Genomic DNA, 19116 nt, shown 5'->3' with positions numbered 1-19116 from the left:
CCTATTTCCTATTAGGAAGAAATTTCTCTATTTTAGTTAGCTCTATTTTATTTTATTTTATTTTTATTTTTTATATATATTTTATTGATTTTTTATAGAGAGGAAGAGATAGGGATAGAGAGTTAGAAACATCGATGAGAGAGAAACATCGATCAGCTGCCTCCTGCACACTCCCCAATGGGGATGTGCCCGCAACCAAGGTACATGCCCTTGACCGGAATCGAACCTGGGACCCTTGAGTCTGCAGGCCGACGCTCTATTTGCTGAGCCAAAGCAGTTAGGGCAGTTAGCTCTATTTTAGTGATTCCTGAATGTTTTATTAAATGTTTTGATTTTCAACACTTAACTATCTGCTCTAATAGGAGAATATATTATTTCTTTGATTTTGACTGAGAGTTCCTGTTGATGAAAACAGTAGGGGCCTTTGCTGCATGGTGTGAAGACTAAGTAGAAATCTATTGTTATCATATCACTAAGATTTTCTTTTATTTTTATATATTCATTTATTTTTAAAAAATATTTATTTTTGAAAGAATTACATAGGTCCTCTTTTTCCCCCATTACCTCTTCCAGGCCACTCCCGTTCCAGCCCCCTCCTGGCCCTCACCAGCCCATTTTCTGTTTCCATGGCTTATGCATATATGCATACAAGTTCATTGGTTGATCTCTTCCCAGCTACCCGCCCGTGCCTTCTCTCTGAGGTTCAACAGTCTGTTCATCCTTCTGTGTCTCTGGGTCTATTTTTATCATCAGTTTATTTGGTTCATTAGATCCCACATATGAGTGAAATCATGTGGTACTTATCCTTCTCTGACTGGCTTATTTCATGCAGCATAATATTCTCCAGGTCCATCCATGCTGTTGCAAATGGTAAGAGATCTTTCTTTTTTATTGTCGCTCAGTATTCCATTGTGTAAATGTGCCAAACATTTTTTATCTACTTATCTGCTGATGGGCACTTAGGCTGTTTCCAAATCTTAGCTATGGTGAATTGTGCTGCTATGAACATAGGGGTGCATATATCCTTTCTGATTGCTGTTTCTGGCTTCTTAGGGTATATTCCTAGAAGTGGAATTACTGGGTCAAATGGGAGTTCCATTTTTAATTTTTTGAGGAAACTCCATACTGTTCTCCACAGTGGCTGCACAAGTCTGCATTCCCACCAGCAGTGTACTATGGTTCTTTTTTATCCACAACCTCACCAACACTTGTTGTTTGTTGATTTGTTGATGATAGTAAGGTTTTCTTTGAAATCATTGAATTGTTAATAGAAAACAATCAAGAATTATGTGTTAAAAGGTTCATTGTAAACCTAAATTTCTCCATTAGTTTACAAAGTTGGAAAGGACAATGGTGAGAATTCTATTTGTAAGTAACATGAAGGGGACATCTGTGTGCATATGGAATGCTAGATGTATTATCCACTAAAAATATTCAGCACAGTAGAAATAATAAACCTTCTAAAGCATGATTTTTAAAGTTACATTTTAAAGAGAAAAACAAAGCAAGGGCAACATTCATGTTATTGCACTTCTACTCAGAGTATCTGCCAATATTTTCTGATTCCAATCAAGTGCATAAATGTATTTGAAAGACTTAAGGAATTTCCATGCCTGGAGGACGCTTGGAAGGACTCCATGAGTGCAGACAGAGACATGTCCTCAAGAACATTCTTCTCTTTTGGGTGGGAAAAAATTACAAAAATCTTTATTTATTGTTAATTGCCTGAAGTAGTAATGTTCATTCTTCAACTCATAATTAAGACAGAACAAAGTTGTTTATAAAGTCATGTAAATATGTCCCCCAAATTAAATACATCCCCAAGATTAAAAGCCTGTGGGAGCCATGTTTTATAATGATGAAAAAATCATTAGTTTCCAAAGGGTAAGAGATTTGAAAGACTTAAAAGTTTCATTCATGGTGGCAACTTTCCTATGTGATTTGGTGCACTATAAGCAGTTGAGAGTTGAGAAAGCTAGTGTATCATATTCCCTGTTTGATTATTTACCTAAACAGTCAATGTGGTCTGTTTCTGTAATCAATGGATAGATAAAGAGTCCCAAGTCCTAATTCAGTATCCTCAACCTTATTTACAAACTTGGACATTCTAAAAATAAATTAGACTTTTAATTATCCTACATTTTTCTTGATTTAAGCAGACATTATAATCAGTGCAAGTTCTTATTTATGTCACAATCTTGAATTTTAAATAGGGATACAAGTGTATAATCATACTAGATTAAAGTTATTAAATTCTGTCAATCTGTTAGACATAGATTGTGCTAATCCCAATTTAATAAATACTTTTTCACTAAATTAACATAAAATAGCTACTGTACATTTATGAAAGTATTCTTTAGATATCTTCCATTGATTTCCATACTGAGATATAATTTTTACAATCTTATAAGAAAGGATTATATCAATGATGACTGTTGTTCCTCTTGAATTAATCTCATATCACGGAGGAGAGAAGGTGTGTTTTTCTCTGCTCTAATATTATTAACTAGTGTCCCGGTGCATGAATTCATGCATGGGTGGGGTCCCTCAGCCTGGCCAGCAATAGGGATCCATCGGGCCAGGCCAGCCAGGGGGAGGGGCTGCGGGAGGTAGGCCAATGGGCTACCAGGGGAGAGGCCGCAGGAGGTTGGACAGCCGTGGGATTTTGGCTGTGGGAGCTCACTGATCACCAGGGGGCAGCTCCTGCATTGAGGTCAGTGTGCATTATAGCGACTGGTTGACGGGTTATTCTGGTCGTTCCAGTCATTCCAGTCCTTCGGTCACTTAGGCTTTTATACATATAGATAGTAAGTAAATTGAAGTACCATCTAATTGACATTTAAGTTGTGTTGATGTGTTTACCCAATTAATTTAAAAAGCTTAATCTTTGATCTAGGATTAAAGAATGTGATTTGAGTATTCCCTTGTTATTAAAATGCAACTTTTAAAAATGATGGTATATATCTATATCTATCTATATCTAAAGGGTGTCCCAAAACTCACGCAAGAAGTAATTTTGATAGAAAACACAGGTTTATAATGAAAAATTGTAACTTTTTTATTGATTCATAAAGTATACAGTATAGGGTTATGTATGGAAGAGCATATCGGGTAAATGGTCTCCACAGCTTTGCTGGCACATACGCACTCTTTTGTTGAAATTTTCCATGACCGTTTTGCGTAAATGCGGCTGATTTTTGATGAGGCACATTTTCATCTTGATGGCTTGGTTAATTGACAAAATTGTCACATTTGGGGTTCAGAAAATCCACGAGTGATTGTTGAGAAACAAATGCATCCACAGCGTGTCACTGGTTGGTGCGGATTTTGGGCTGGAGGCATCACCGGACCATTCTTCTTCGAAAACGTGGCTGCTCAGGCAACAACAAAAGAGTGTGTATGTGCCAGCAAAGCCGTGGAGGCCATTTACCCGATATGCTATTCCATACATAACCCTATACTATATACTTTATGAATCAATAAAAAATTTACAATTTTTAATTATAAAACTATGTTATCTATCAAAATTACTTCTTGCGTGAATTTTGGGACACCCTTTATATCTCTATCTCTATCTCTATCTCTATCTCTATCTCTATCTCTATCTACCTATATCTATATATCACTTATCTATCTATCTATCTCTCTATCTATCTATCTATCTATCTCTCTATCTATCTATCTATCTACCATCTATATATCTGGAGAATGCCCATATAAATAAATAGACATGTTTTTGTAGGGGAGAACTAATAAAAATGAGATGAATAGCTGATTATAGTCTCAATATAATGCAATTTATTTTGTATTATTTATTTTTCTTAAATAACTAATAGTTGTATAATCAAAGTCACTCTTAAAGGAAGAGAAATACTACTAACTTGCAGCATTGTTAGACAAAAATTATTTTTTTTTAAATAGACGCAAACACATAAATATCCAAAGAAAGCTTCTCAAAGTACACCAAGTATAAGACTTACTACAAAATTCTCATCAGAGACTGTTCTATACATAGAAAATGATTCATGTTCATAAAAATGCTGACTATTTGAGAAGTTTGGATCTACTGCTAATTGATAAATGATTTTACAATTAATTTGAGGATTCCTTTCTATTTCTTTTTCCTGAGTACTTTTATCGTACAGGCACAGTGTCTGCAGTTTTCTTCTTGAGAAGATGGGGTAACATAATAAGATACACTTTTATGATAGGAAAAGAGACAAGTACAACTACTTCTCAGTGGAGTAATCCTATATGTGAGCAGACATATCAAGAATGATCCATTCAGTGGGGAATGGACAAGCAATTAAAATATTACTTTTGCCTTTTCAATTCCATACATCCTGAAACAATATTACCCGAGGTTTATAATCATAACAATGTCTCACATAAAAAATAAGATGATTATCGTTGAATTAAAAGGTGAATATATTATTAAAATTATGTTGTTTAACAAATTTTTGTCTCGTATAAAAATGAACATCATTACCTGTTTTATAAAACACAACTAATATTTTTTCAGTGTATTCTCAAATGTTAGTCTGTGGAATATTGTCCAAATCTTATAACTTATAACTAAAGAAAGCAACAACCCTAAACTTTTATATTCTAGCACTAGTGGCGAGCTGTGAATCTGAAAGAATGTTTTCTACATTTTTAGTAATAACAAAATTTTCTATCAATGGTACTAGAAAATTGAACTCTTAAGTTTTTTAAAAGGATTAATTTATATTGGTTACATATATCTATTCTTATGTATATGTAACATAAAGGAGACTGCCAAGTGTAAAATTCTCCTCTAGCTGCTTTGAAAACATAATCAAATAGACAAATACTCTTCTGTTAGTAAAATCTTTCAGTGGATTAGTGAATGAAGAAGGGAGACAAACAAACAAAAATTCACATCACACATACACATAAACATTCATGTATTTTTAATTAAAATTATTTAAAATTGTAGATTTTTAATTAAAGTACTTTTGTTTTAGAATTTTTTAAAAAAGTCAAATCTGATCTTTCACAAACAATTTTTTGCTTCTTACATCTTTTAGGTTCTACCAGTAACTAAATTGATTATCTGGGAATGATTAAGGCATTTTTCTCATTATTAGACTTGTGTAAAATTTCTTGGCATTTAATTATCATATCATCATATTTGGTGCTATGGAGGTCTTGAACAGATGTTATATACAAAGCGAATCATTTTGTTGCCAAAAAACTCTCTCAACATTAAATTCATGGTGTTATCAATGACGGAATCACAGTTAGTGAATGCATGTTAAATGTTTTTCCATCCAATTAGTTGGTGTTGTGAGCAATCCAAAGACACATAAGCCCCTGTTACAACGTGTTTATGATTCATACTGTCAAAAGTTAATATAACAATGCATGGTAGAATAGGAAAGTAAGTGATAGAGTTCAGAGGAGTCATGGTTCTGGGAGAATAAGATCAGCTTAAATGTTACATTTGTTTTCATCAAATAAGACTTTCATAGACAAATTTCGGCCCATTTCTAGCATTCTGAAGTACTTTGGCTTAGAAAGTATTTATTTGAAAATGCCCTGTATTATAGTACAGCAAACACAATACAAGATACCAGCACATTGTAAACTTCTAGAGTTTATCAATTCTAATGTTCTCTTTTAACAAATAAAGGAGTTAAGAGATTTGCTTTACGTTATATAATTAGTAAGAGTAACAAAGCCAGAATTTGGAACCCTGCTTGGTTATAAAAATGTATGTCTTGCTGTTACACATACTTTATTTCTGTGTTTAGGTAGGACACTCTGCTTTTACTATTTCTTTGAAAAGAATTAGACATTTAAGTTACTTTACATTGGATTACATAATTCTAGCTTACTCAAATTACATATAAGACATTTTAGGTACAGCTAGAAAAAAAGTTGAGTGGCAGTGGATTGAATAACATATACATATAGCAGACAAAAACTCCATATTTTTCAAACATAATTTATTAAGAATGTAATTACTATTCTATTTCAAGGAAACATTGACAAAGAAAATACAATTATTTCTCATGATATTTCATTTATTTCACACTTCTTGTATAATCAATACATAATTTAAGAATTGTTAGAATTAACATACATATAGCTTGTGGTATCAGATATTTTTATTATTACACTTTTTAAGACCTCCACCTAAAGTGACTTTATCTCTATAGTTGCTTTTAAGCTAAAATTAAGATCATTATTTTACTGACTATATCATTTTAATCTTAAAAAGATAGTATTGTAAAGTGAGCAATATTTTCCTTTTTAAATAAACTTTATTTTTAGAATAGTTTTAGGTTCACAGCAAAATTGGCCAGAAGATAAAGTCCCCATATATCTGCTGGCCCTAAGAAGTGATAGTGAAGCCTCCTTCACTATCAATATCCCCCACTAGAGTGGTACAGTTATTACAATTGATAAACTTCTATTAACACATATTATCATCATAAGTTCATAGTTTACATTAGGACCCACTGTGGATGCTGTAGATTTTGTGGGTTTTGACAAATGTATAATTATATGTATTCACCATGGCAGTATTAGTATACAGCATATTTTCACTTCATTAAAATCCTCTGTACTTTGTCTACTCATTCCTCCTTGGCAAACACGGATTTAAAAAAACAAACACATTTTTATTGATTTCAGAGTAGAAGGAAGAGGGAGAGAGAGGTAGAAAAACGATGAAAGAGAATCATTGATCAGCTGCCTCCTGCACTGCCTCCCACACTGCCTCCCACTGGGGATCAAGCCCAGAATCCCAGGCATGTGCCCTGACTGGGAGTCTAACCATGACCTCTTAGTTTGTATGTTGATGCTTGACCATGGAGCAACCATGGGCTACTGCTGATTTTTTTTTTAACTGTATCCATTATTTTTCCTTTTCCAGAATGTCATGTAGTTGAAATATACAGTACATAGCTTCTTTGGATTGGCTTCTTTCACTTAGTAATAAGTATTTAAAGTTCATCCATGCCTGTCCATGACTCAATAGTTCATTTGTTTTTTATCACTGAATAATATTTTATCACCTGGCTGTACCACAGTTTATTTATCTATTTGCCTATTGAAGAACATTATGGTTGCTTCTAAGTTTTGGCAATTATGAATAAAGCTGCTATAAATATTTGTGTGCAAGTTTTTATGTGGACATACATTTTCAACTTATGCTTTCAAGGAGAAAAATTAATGAATCATATGTTAAGATTTATTTAGTTTTGTAAGATACTGCCAAACTATCTTCCAAAGTGGCTGTACTATTTTACATTCCCACCTGCAATGAAAGGAATTTCCTGTTGCTCCACATCCTTGTCAAATAAGCATCTTTTCCTGTGCTTATTTGGCTTACTGTTTAATCAGATTATTTGTTACCTTACTGCTGAGTTCTTTGTATATTTTGGATAATATTCCTTAACAGATATGTCTTTATAAATATTTTCTCCTAGTCTATGGATTATCTCTCATTTTCTCAACAGTGCATTTCACAGAGAAGCTTTTAATTTAATAAACTTCAGTTTATCAATTATTTCTTTTATGAATCATATTTTTGCTGCTATATATAGTCATTGCAATAACCAAGTTCATCTAGATTTTCTCTAATGTTATCTTCTAGCATTGTATAACTTTGCACATTATATTTAAGCCTATGGTCCACATTCAGTTAGGTTGTGTGAAGGAGGTAAGGTCTAAATATAGTATATTTATATTTCTGTATGTAGATATATTTTTGCTTAAAAGGCAATATGATAAAATTGTAAAATATTACAACCAATTTAAATATTGATTATTTATTTATAATCCTCAGGGCTTCTCCACCTCAACCTGCTCTTGAGGGGCGATCGGGGCTGGAAGCCACTAGCACCCACTGTTTGTGCCCCGTGCCAGTCTCAATCACTTTGTGCTATCAGCAGGTGCATGCAGGCCTGATGCCATCAGTGTGTGGGAGCGGTGGTGGCAGGAGCTGGGCTGCCAGAAGAGAGGCGACTGGGGGCTGTGGTGGGAGGGGCTGGGCAGGGGCACAGAGGATGGGCCAAGACCCACCCTGTGCCCACTGCAGCCTCATGGCTCACAGTTCCTTTCAAGGTGCATGAATTTGTGCACTGGGCCCCTAGTATTGTTATGATTTTAAATGTGTTTGTTTAGCTTCTAGTCATGACTTAAACCTATCATCGTTATATATAGTAACCTTTGCAATTTGGGAGGTCTGAGGTCTCCATATGTTTATTTATACTTTATTTAATTTCCAAAAAGTATTTATTAAGAAACCTGTGTATTTCAGACACAAGTAAAGTGTTTCAATGATGACTCTTTATTATCTGAATACAAACTTGCAATATTATGTTAATTACATATATAAGAACAAAGGAATAAATTTGATAATTTTAAAATTTGATCAATGTAGTTTGCTTTATAACAAAAAGCTTGTTTTTTTCGTTTGTATCATGTATTTCCTCAATTCTCTGAATTTTTAACTCAGATGTCTGCACCCTTTTTATACAGAAATGCATCCATAAAGACTACACTAGGCAACAATCATAAATCATCACTAAGAAGGAGATATGTTTTCTCAAAGTGCCACTCATTATGCATACAAACAGTCACAGATTTATTCTGTCTTTTATACTGTGGCTTGGCACACAATGGCATGCAAGTCATGCATACACAGGTGCTGGTTATAAGGGTATGCAGGTCAATCTCCACCTCCACAGTTCTCACACACACTCTGTGAAAATAGACTCTCTACTACTTTAAAAGCCTGTTTCCACTCATCTGCCTTTGAAGATACAGAAATGCTAAAATGGATCTGCTTACTCTGCCACGGAAGATTCAGCAATACTCGTGGGACAATTCCTAAGTAGTATTAAAACAAAGGAAAATGGAAAAGGGAAAGTTAATAGAGATCAATAGGTAAAAAGTTATAATCAGAAGATGAGAAGATGGCGGTTTAATTAATAAATAAATATGGCCTCTTATTATCTGCTTCTTGTATTCTTGACTCTTTTCCATCCTCGGTGCTCACTACCCCACCTTCACCCATCGTATTGTCATTAACCTTCTATAGCCCAATGCTGGCCAGAGCTCCACATGAATCATCCTCCGTGGAACTTGGGTAATGAATTTCACTCTTTCCATTTTCTCTCTAAGTGGATTAATCTTTCTCTCAGCAATGCTGTTATCATTTCCAAACAAAACAAAACAAAGTTGTCTTGGTCATAGCCACATTAAGCTGCTGTACAAGGTTTACCAATTGAAAACCCATACGAAACTTTAATACATGGAATATAATATAAAATAATTGAGCAGCATTTCAAGAGGATAAAAAAGATACTTCAGAAACAGCAAGCCATAGCCTGGCTTATATAAATTCAATTTTTTTTTAAGAAGCATGTGCCTGCACAGCCTCAATGGTATAAAGAAACTTGGTTCACCAAAGCTCGAAAACTTTCTGAAATCTTCTCTTGTACTTTACTGTATCAACGACTTTTTAACCAATGTACTATTTGTTGCTAACATCTATAAACTAAACTAATTCCTTCTGTAAATGTAATCCAATACATTCAATAACTTTATTCACTATTCCTACCTAAACTGTTCTATAACTATAAAATGATAGTGCTGGCTATATTAGTGAATGGTTATTCCAAGAACAAGTCTAGTGTAAATAATTTCTCTCCATACAACTATGATAGTGTGATTGATATTGGATCTTATGGAAAGAAACCTGCTTCAGGGCAAGAGCAAAATTGGTTCCAAGTTATCTATTATGTGACCTTGAACAACTTATTTAAACTATATGAGTCACAGTTCCTTCATAAAGGGAGTAACTTAACTTTCAGAGTTGATTTTATGGTTTATTAACATATGTAAACTAAATCCCTCTGCTTGTACATTTCATGAAAGTTTAGAGGTAGCATTGTTTTGTAGTAGTGGAAAAGAGAAGCGAGTTGGGTAAATTTAGCATAAATTCTCTGAATTTCATATCTTTTGCTTATAAAATAAAAAAAAATAATGTTCTGTAAATGTAGTAATTTGTTAATGAATTTCTTGAAATAAACTTATTAACACTATTGTCTGAATTTTAACTGGTTACTGTCAAATATAGGAACTCTTCAATAGCCAGCTATGATTCCACAAATGCATCTAATGTTGCTTACTTATTTTTATTGTGACATCATTTAAATGTCTAAGGTACTCTTCAACAACCACAACAAAATACTCTAGGTCTGATTTTTCTAATCTTATACATAAACAAAAAGTTTAAGTGCATGTTTATTTCTATTAAATATCAGATAAGTTGCTGAACTTATAAATCAACTAAAACCAAGACTTTTCATTAGAGAGTCAGGTCACCCTTAAAATATCTACTAGTCTGTAATAATAAAAGCACAATATGCTAACTAGACTGGATGACCTTCCTAACAAAGCTGGGGCTGCGAGGGAAGCCTGAGTCCTGGGTGCCTGCTGTTGGCCAGAGGGAGTTCTGGGTCCTGGGTGCCAGAGTGAAGCCGAAGCCAGCAGCTGGGGGAAGGAAGTCTTACTCTTGCAAGAATTTTGTGCATTGGGCCTCTAGTCCTATCTAATAAAAGAGAAACATGGTAATTGGCATACAACTGCTACCCTTCCCATTGGCTAATCAGGGCAATATGCAAATTAACTGTCAGCCAAGATGGCGGTCAGCAGCCAGGCAGCTTGAAACTAACATGAGGCTTGCTTGCTTCAGTGACAGAGGACTCCAACGTTCCCCACCTGCCTCTGCAGGCCTTTGAGCTGCAAGCAACTATGTAACAAACATAGAAGCTAAACAAAACCCCAGAAACCTGCCGGGCTTCAGCCAGCAGGATCGCAACATTGTAAGCAAAGGCCAGAAACCTACTTTCAGCAGCGGAGGCCTAAGAACTGGAGCCAAGCCTCAAAGCTAAAGCTGGCCCAGAATTAAAAAGAAAAAAGAAAAAAAGGAGCGGTTGGGAGCTTTAGTCACCCGCCAGCCTGAAAACAGCCCTCAGCTCCTCACCCAGACTGGCCAGTCACCCCAGAGGGGACCCCCACCCTAAAGGGTGTGTGACCAGCTGCAAACAGCCATCATCCCCTCACCCAGGCTGGCCAGGCACCCAGGTGGGGACCCCCACCCTGATCCAGGACACCCTTCAGGGCAAACCAGCCGGCACCCACCCATGCACCGGGCCTCTACCCTATATATTAAAAGGGTTATATGCCTCCCAGCACCGGGATCAGCTGAGCTGCGAGGCCTCCCAGCACCAGGATCAGCGTGACAGGAGGCAGCGCCCAAACCCCCTGATCACCCTGCATCTCTGTGTGTGACAGGGTGCAGCGCCCCAACCCCCCCCCATGGGCCCTGCTCTGTGTGTGATGGGGTAGAGCCATAACCCCCCCATCGGCCCTGCCTTGAGTGTGAGAGTGGTGGCACCCCAACCCCCTGATCGGCCCTGCTCTTTGGGTGATAGAGGGCTGCGCCCCAATCCCCTGATGGGCCCTGCTCTGTGCATGACAGGGGGCTGCGCCCCAACCCCCTGATTGGCCCTGCTCTGTGCATGACAGGGTACAGAGCTCCAACCCCCCTGATGGGCCCTGTTCTGTGAGTGACAGGGGGAAATGCCCCAACCCCCTGATTGGCCCTGCTCTGTGCATGACCAGGGGTGGTGCCACAACCTCCCCATAGACCCTGCCTTGAGTGTGACAGGGGATGGTGCCCCAACCCCCCAATCGTCCCTACCCTGAGCGTGACTGAAGGTGGAATCACAGCCTCCCGATCGCCCTGCTCTGTGTATGACAGGGGGCGGCGCCCCAACTCCCCAGTCAGCCCTGCTCTGAGCCCGACCAGGGGCTGCACCTAGGGATTGGGCCTGCCCTCTGCCACCCGGGAGCAGGCCTAAGCCAGCAGGTCGTTATCTCCAGAGGGGTCCCAGACTGCGAGAGGGCACAGGCAGGGCTGAGAGGCCCCCCTCCCCCCCGAGTGCACAAATTTTTGTGCACCAGGCCTCTAGTATATAATAAAAGCCTAAGTGATGGTTACAGTGGAACGACCAGAATAACCAGTTGCTATGATGTGCACTGACATTCAGTGCGCTCCCACAGGGGTAGTGCCCCTCAGCCAGAAGCCAGGCTCATGGCTGGTGAGTGCAGCAGTGATAGCGGAAGTCTCTCCTGCCTCTGCAGCAGCTCTAAGGAGCAGTGAGCCAAGTGGTACGGAGCAGCTAGCAGGAGGGTGGTAAGGAGCAAGGGTTCTCGGATTGCAAGAGGGATGTCTGACTGCCGGCTTAGACCCACATGCTGGGAGCAGGCCTAAGCCGGCAGGCAGACATCCCCCGAGGGGTCCCAGACTGTGAGAAGGCACAGGATGGGCTGAGGGACACACCCCCTGTGCATGAATTTCATGTACCAGGCCTCTAGTGTAATATAACAAGGCTAAGGGGACATTCTATAATTACCTGCAAAAAAACTGAAAAGAATGTGCTGTCTAATAATTAGAATTTCCTAATATGTAACTGACAGAATGCTCTTCTTTGCTGGAGATATTCAACCAAACACTGGTAAACAATGGGACAAAACTACTATTGCAGTATCCCCCCCCCACCCCGCCTCTTTTTTTAATTGCAGTATCTCTTGAATTGGTGGTAGAAATTTGAATATGTTCTACAGTCCCTTTTATTTCTGAGTTTTAAAAAAATATGACCAATAATCTTATTATGACATTTGGTTTTATTAGATGTTGTCTGAAGAACTTTCTGCATATTAGGCACTGACTCTTTGTCAGTGAATATCAAATTTTTGTTCATACTGCAAGCTGATGCTCTAATTTTTGTATAATATTGGAATATTCCCTCTTTTGATAAGAGTTGTACTATCCCTTCAGTACCAATGGATATGTTTGAAAGAACATGTAGCAGGACATCTTATCACTCTTCTGTGTATTAGTAATTGCATTTGTATTAGATGAAAAAAAAAAAAAGAGCTTTGGATGCAAAACCATCCTGTAATTATCCTTTGAATAGTTTGAGAATAACACAGTGATGTATGTGATATGTCATCAGTTTTTACTTTGGTTTTATGCATTATTCTCAAACATTTTTTTTGGTTTTACTACATTTAAAAATTGATCTCTGGATTATGAATTGATAAATTTTGTTTATATATAATATTTCTTATTACCAGTAATAACAACAGCTAACATTTTTGACTCTTACTTTATTACAGGTACTATTTTTAAGGACTTATGTGTGTTAAGGGATTTAATCCATACAATTATGCTATGAGTTTAAGAAATTAGTAGAACCATTTTGCAGATGAGAAAATGGAGAGACAAACTCTTGCATCTAGAAAATGGTAGATCCTGGGTTCCATATGAGGTTTTCTGGGCTCAAGAATTTATGTTCTTAATCAAAACAGTTTACTACCTCTTAATAATAATAATAATAATAATAATAATAATAATAATTAGTAAAAATAATGCAACTCTTTTTCAGAAAGAAATCTAACTTAGATCAATTGTGTAATTGCCCCTCCCAAACCACTCAGAACAATAAAAACCATGTAGAAAATAGTTAAATATATTTTATTGTCACTTTATTTCCATATCCCTACCATGACAAGCCAACATTTTATTATATATAAATACATAAGCATGTATGTATATATGTATTTGCTTATATGTATGCCCCACCCTGCTAAATAATTTATATACAATTTTAAATAAAATTATTTTTATCATTTGAAGACCTATTTGTATGAATCTTACAGTGGATTGAATAGTGTCCTTCAAAATTCATGTCCATCCAGAACATCAGAATTTAATTTTAGGAATAAGATCTTTGCAGAAGTAACTGGTTGAGTTCATACCGAATTAAGGTAAATCCTAAATCTAGGGACTACTTTCCATATAATAAGGGTATGCATAGACACACAGTGGTACAGAGGGAAAACACCATGGGACTAGAAAGCCAAAAAAATGGAGCGATGCATCTACTACCCAAGAAACCAAAGATTGATGGCAACCAGCAGAAGCTAGAAGAGACTAGAAAGGATTCACTTAAATAATATGAATAAAGCATAATATTTGTGGATCATTAAAACATCAAATATTATTTTTGTAAATTTTAGGGTTTAAAATTAATTTCTTTTAAAGATTAGTTTAAAGTCTTGCTTGTAATATCTTTCTATGAAACATTAAGTTTTAGATACATAGGAAGTATACAAGCAGAAAATAATCTGAGTGTAGAAAATAGGAAAAAATAGTTATTTTCTATTGCAATGTTTATTGCTATAGAATACTGAAGGATAATTTAAAGAACTAGAGATGACTTTTAAAATGAAATTTTTAAACTACAAAATTTCTTAGTTTATCATCTGATATTCAGTTGTATACATTTTTTAAAATAGCATACATTTTTTTAAATGAAATTCTCTACCACATCATCAGTGGAATTTAGTATTAAACATCTATTTCTCTATGCAGCATGTAGATATTTACATAGTGACATAGAAATTAAGTAAAAATATACATAATCTGGGAAAAAACTTAAAGTGATATAATTATTATTCCCTTTCTAATTAGAAGAAAAAGACAACATAATTTCTCAATTTATCATCTAATTTTAATTTAGTATATATGCTTTTTAAATAATGTGCTCTTTTTATATAAAACTAGAGGCCTGGTGCATTGAATTCATGCACTCGAGGGGTCACTCAGCCCGGCCTGTGCCCTCTCTCAGTCCAGGACCCCTCAGGAGATGTGTGACTGCCACGGAGGCAGGAGAGGCTCCCGCCACTGCTGCTGCTCTCACCAGCCATGAGCCCAGCTTCTGGCTGAGTGGCGCTCCCCCTGTGGGAGTGCACTGACCACCAGGAGGCAGTTCCTGCTTTAAGCGGGATTGGGTTAAAACTGGCTCTCCAACATCCCCCGAGGGGTCCCGGATTGTGAGAGGCACAGGCCAGGCTGAGGGACCCCACCAGTGCACAATTGAGGCCGGGGAGGGACACGGGAGGTTGGCCAGCTTGGGAGGGACCACAGGAGGGCTCCAGGGCGTTTCCAGCCCATCTTGCTCAGTTCTGATCAGCCAGACCCCAGCAGCAAGCTAACCTTCCAGTTGCAGCGTCTGACCCCTGGTGGTCAGTGCACATCATAGTGACTGGTCGACTGGTCAACTGTCTAACCCCTAGTGGTCAGTGCATGTCATAGCAAGCAGTTGAGTGGCCTTAGTGTATAATTAGCATATTACTCTTTGACTGGTTGAATTGCCGACCAGCCAACCAGACACTTAGCATATTAGGTATTTATTATATAGAATTTTTCTTTTTGCTTTTGCTGGATTACATGACAAGTACATTTCTTTATAATGCATCTCTTTTGTATATATTCAGAGGAAATATATGAGAGTAAACTGAGACTAATGAGGAAAAAGTCACTCTTCAGGAATCCGACACTTAGTGAATTAGATAGTGTTTGCTCTTCAATAGAAAGAGTACCTGTGCTAAAGATGGTTAAAGTGCCATGTGTTGTTTCTGTATATAATACTCAACAGACTAGAAATAGATAATTTCTATATCATAGAAAATAATTGTCTTCCTAGTTCTCTTATTGTTCCATAACTGTGGAATACAGAATCCATCAAAATAGAAAATGTAATTATTCTCGATGCCAATGTCTGGCAAAATGTTAGTCTCAGATCTTCTAGAGATATTTAAGAAATTGAGCATCCAGCAATCATGCACATGCATATACTTGTTAATGCATAAAGACATGTAAAATAATCTTAGAGTAGTTTCAAAATTACAATTATGCAGTTCACAGGCCCCAAAACACATTCATTACCATTGATGTCTAGAGAGAGGTTATGTCCTATCCATATCTTATAACATATCCGGATGTGATTACACTTTGGTTTTACTACAGGATCTTAGTTCACCAAACAATTTCCTGTTGCCTTTGTTAAAGTTAACACTGGCTTTTCTTTATTTCTACTACTCTTCTCTGCAAAGTTCTGATTAAAGTGTCACACTATATTTAAGTTTCTTTAGATGATTTCCCCCCTCTGCAGTATATTTGTTTTAAACTCCGGAGGAAAAGAATTCTGAAGGAAAATAATTACAGTTGACCTTGACCTTTTCACTTGAAAATTAACTTCTCTGATAATCAGTCTTTTTGCTTTGGAATTTAGTAAAATAATAACACAATGACACATAATTGTGTAATTGGTATTAACTTGAAAGGAAACTTGAATTGATCTAGGGCTACTGTTTCATGCCAGGGTATTTAGTCTTTTCAAAAGCATTTTTTGTTGTTGTTACCCTTTTCTCTAGTGCATGAGTCATACATACTTGCAGCAATAAAACATCAAATAGACCCCCAAAAAAAAAAAGCATTCAATTGTTGGAGCTCTAAAAATTATCAAAGATTCAACCTTTTGTGACTCAGTTATAAGAAGAGAGAAGTTATTAACTGGCATATGAATACATGAGAGTATCTTATTTGTAGATTTCATTCCGAGAAAAATTATTGCTTAGAAAGTTTAAATGAATATGGTGTAGTGTCTTGGCTAGAAGAATAACATGCATGCAATTCACAGAGGTTGTGGGCTCTGAAGGATAATTTGTTTCTCAGTCACTATGACTTTGCATATTAGAGATGGGACATGTAAAATTCTAAAAGAAACAAACAAAAGGATGATAAAGTATATTGCTTAAATTACACAGAAAGTCTCAGGAAAAATGAAAATGAGAGTAAGGATTTCCTCCACCGAATTGCATGGAATTTTAGAGCTTTTTTCTATTATCTTTTTAAAAAATCATCATTTGGAGTTAGACTTTAATTCACTGAATGTTTAAATAATGTAATATAGGCAACTCACAAATTAATCATCAGGGACCTGCAGGATAAAGGAACTTCCAATCTTCCATTATTTTGACAAGAAATGACATTTTTAGATGAAGTGTGTCTACTTTCTCATCCTTAATTTTAGTTCATTGCATCAATTTTTATAAACAAAGAAAAATCTTAGCTGCTAATAAAACTTCCATTGACTGTTTTATGTTGGCTCTCCTCTCATTTCTCCTCTTATCCAGAGTTGAGTGTGCAATAAAGATAAAGGGAGGTTGGTAAGAAAGGAGTATAAATATACAGATAATCTGCCTATAAAGATTTTTAAATGAATCATCCTTTTTCTAAATAGTTCTGTCAAGATATCTGGCTAGTTTAACACATTGTATGCAGGAAACGTGTTTACACATTTTACGTATTTATACATTCTACCAGTGTAGTAGATCGCGGGACACGTATTAATACGTTTTTATAGACTAGCGGTAGAATGCGGGTAACGTATAAATATGTAAACTAAAGTTATCGTAATTTTACTGAATGTTGCCATTTGAGCAAAAAATTAGCAAAAATGGCCCCCGCCACCTGTTAGCGCGCGATAAAAACTACCCGCAAACAATGTTTAAGAGAACAATATCTAGAAATACTGCGTGGTAAAATGGAAAGTGTGTACAGTATCCAAGGAGAATTTATATTTGTAAAGGATAAATATGTCGTGCTTCTGTAAAATTCAAAATAATAATTTATACTGTCTCAATAACTTCAAAAATGTTACAAAACTTCATAACAACATGTATTCTGATCTAATATTAAGGAAAGATTAAAAATTAGAAAACCTTTTAATTGGAGGAGGGCTTTTGAATAAATTGCCATTTTGACTGTAGCCATTGCTGTGGTAAACAAGATTTACTGCTTCGATTTTATTTATTTATTTTTAAATTTTGAAATCAAAGAAAAACTCTTAAGTAATATATGTATATGATGCTATCTCATTTCCATTTCCCTTAAGCAATATTTTCTTCATTATTTGATTGCTCTTATACTTGTCTTAACAGGTGTTTTCATTTCTGTTTCACTTTTAAAGCTAGTTTTGGGTTAATCGTGACTGAAGTAATGAATGTACTTAAGAATGAAGGCTTGGGGTCCTAAGTGGCTCAGTTGCTTAGAGTGTTGTCTGTACACCAAAAGGTGGAGAATTCAGTTCGCAGTCAGGGCATATACCCAAGTATGAGTTTGATCCCAAATCTGTCAGGCCATGTGCAGGCAACTGATCAATGTTTCTCTCTCACATTGATGTCTCTTTCCCTCTCTGCCTTTTCTTTCTCGAAAGTCAATTAAAAAAAAAGAAAAAGAAAAAGAATGCAGGTTTGGGATAATATTAAATGATTAGCATTGTTGAAAGTAATTGTGCCTTTACTTACTTATTGAGATATTCCTCAGACCTATTGGCACTCAGAACCCTATGTATCCAATTTGGGTGAAAGTGAAACCTGGGAGCCTGGGTAATGACAGGGTTGCCATCGCTGGAAGAGTGGGCTTCCTTACCTGAATTTCAATATCAACACCCATTCAAGTACTTATTCTTAATGTAGAATAACAATAATTACATTAAAAAGAGCTTAGGGACCTCCTAACATGTCCTTCGGTAATGCCTAGAGTGTTCACAGAATAGAACTTATTTCTATATAGACATTTCATGCCATTTGAGTATTTCCAATGGTTTTAAAGATTGCTTACAAAATATAACTGGAGCTTATCAGTTCAATAAGGCTAGGTCACTTTATTTAGAGCAAATTATAAGGTTAGGCCTTACAGGGCATTAAATATTTAAAAAAAACAACAACAAAATTGCAGGGAGTGAATGGACATTTTAATACAGTGATCATGAATCAATTGATCCATAGGCCATAATTGGAGAAATGCTTGGGTAAAGCAGTAGATCCAGGGAAGGTTTCTGAAAATGGAAAAAAAATGAATATATAGATTTAGATAAATGATTCTGAAAAAAAGAAGGTTAAGAGACACGTAGTAGAAATAGGGAGAGATATAAGGAAGATAAATGATTTATAAAATGGACCATTTATTGACTACACAGAATTTGGTTGGTGACAGGTATCATGAAGAAAAACAAGATAGATCCCCCAAATTTTTAAGCTATCTGTTTTGTGATGATTTTTTTTTTTGTAAACGTTGGGATATTTTATTTTTCTACCTGGACCCAAATCTTCTGCATGTTTCTAAGTGACAACTTATACTAGATCCTTAAGACATAT

Source organism: Myotis daubentonii, chromosome 2, assembly GCF_963259705.1.
Source record: "Myotis daubentonii chromosome 2, mMyoDau2.1, whole genome shotgun sequence".
Classification (NCBI taxonomy): domain Eukaryota; kingdom Metazoa; phylum Chordata; class Mammalia; order Chiroptera; family Vespertilionidae; genus Myotis; species Myotis daubentonii.
Note: the sequence above shows the minus strand (reverse complement) of the source record.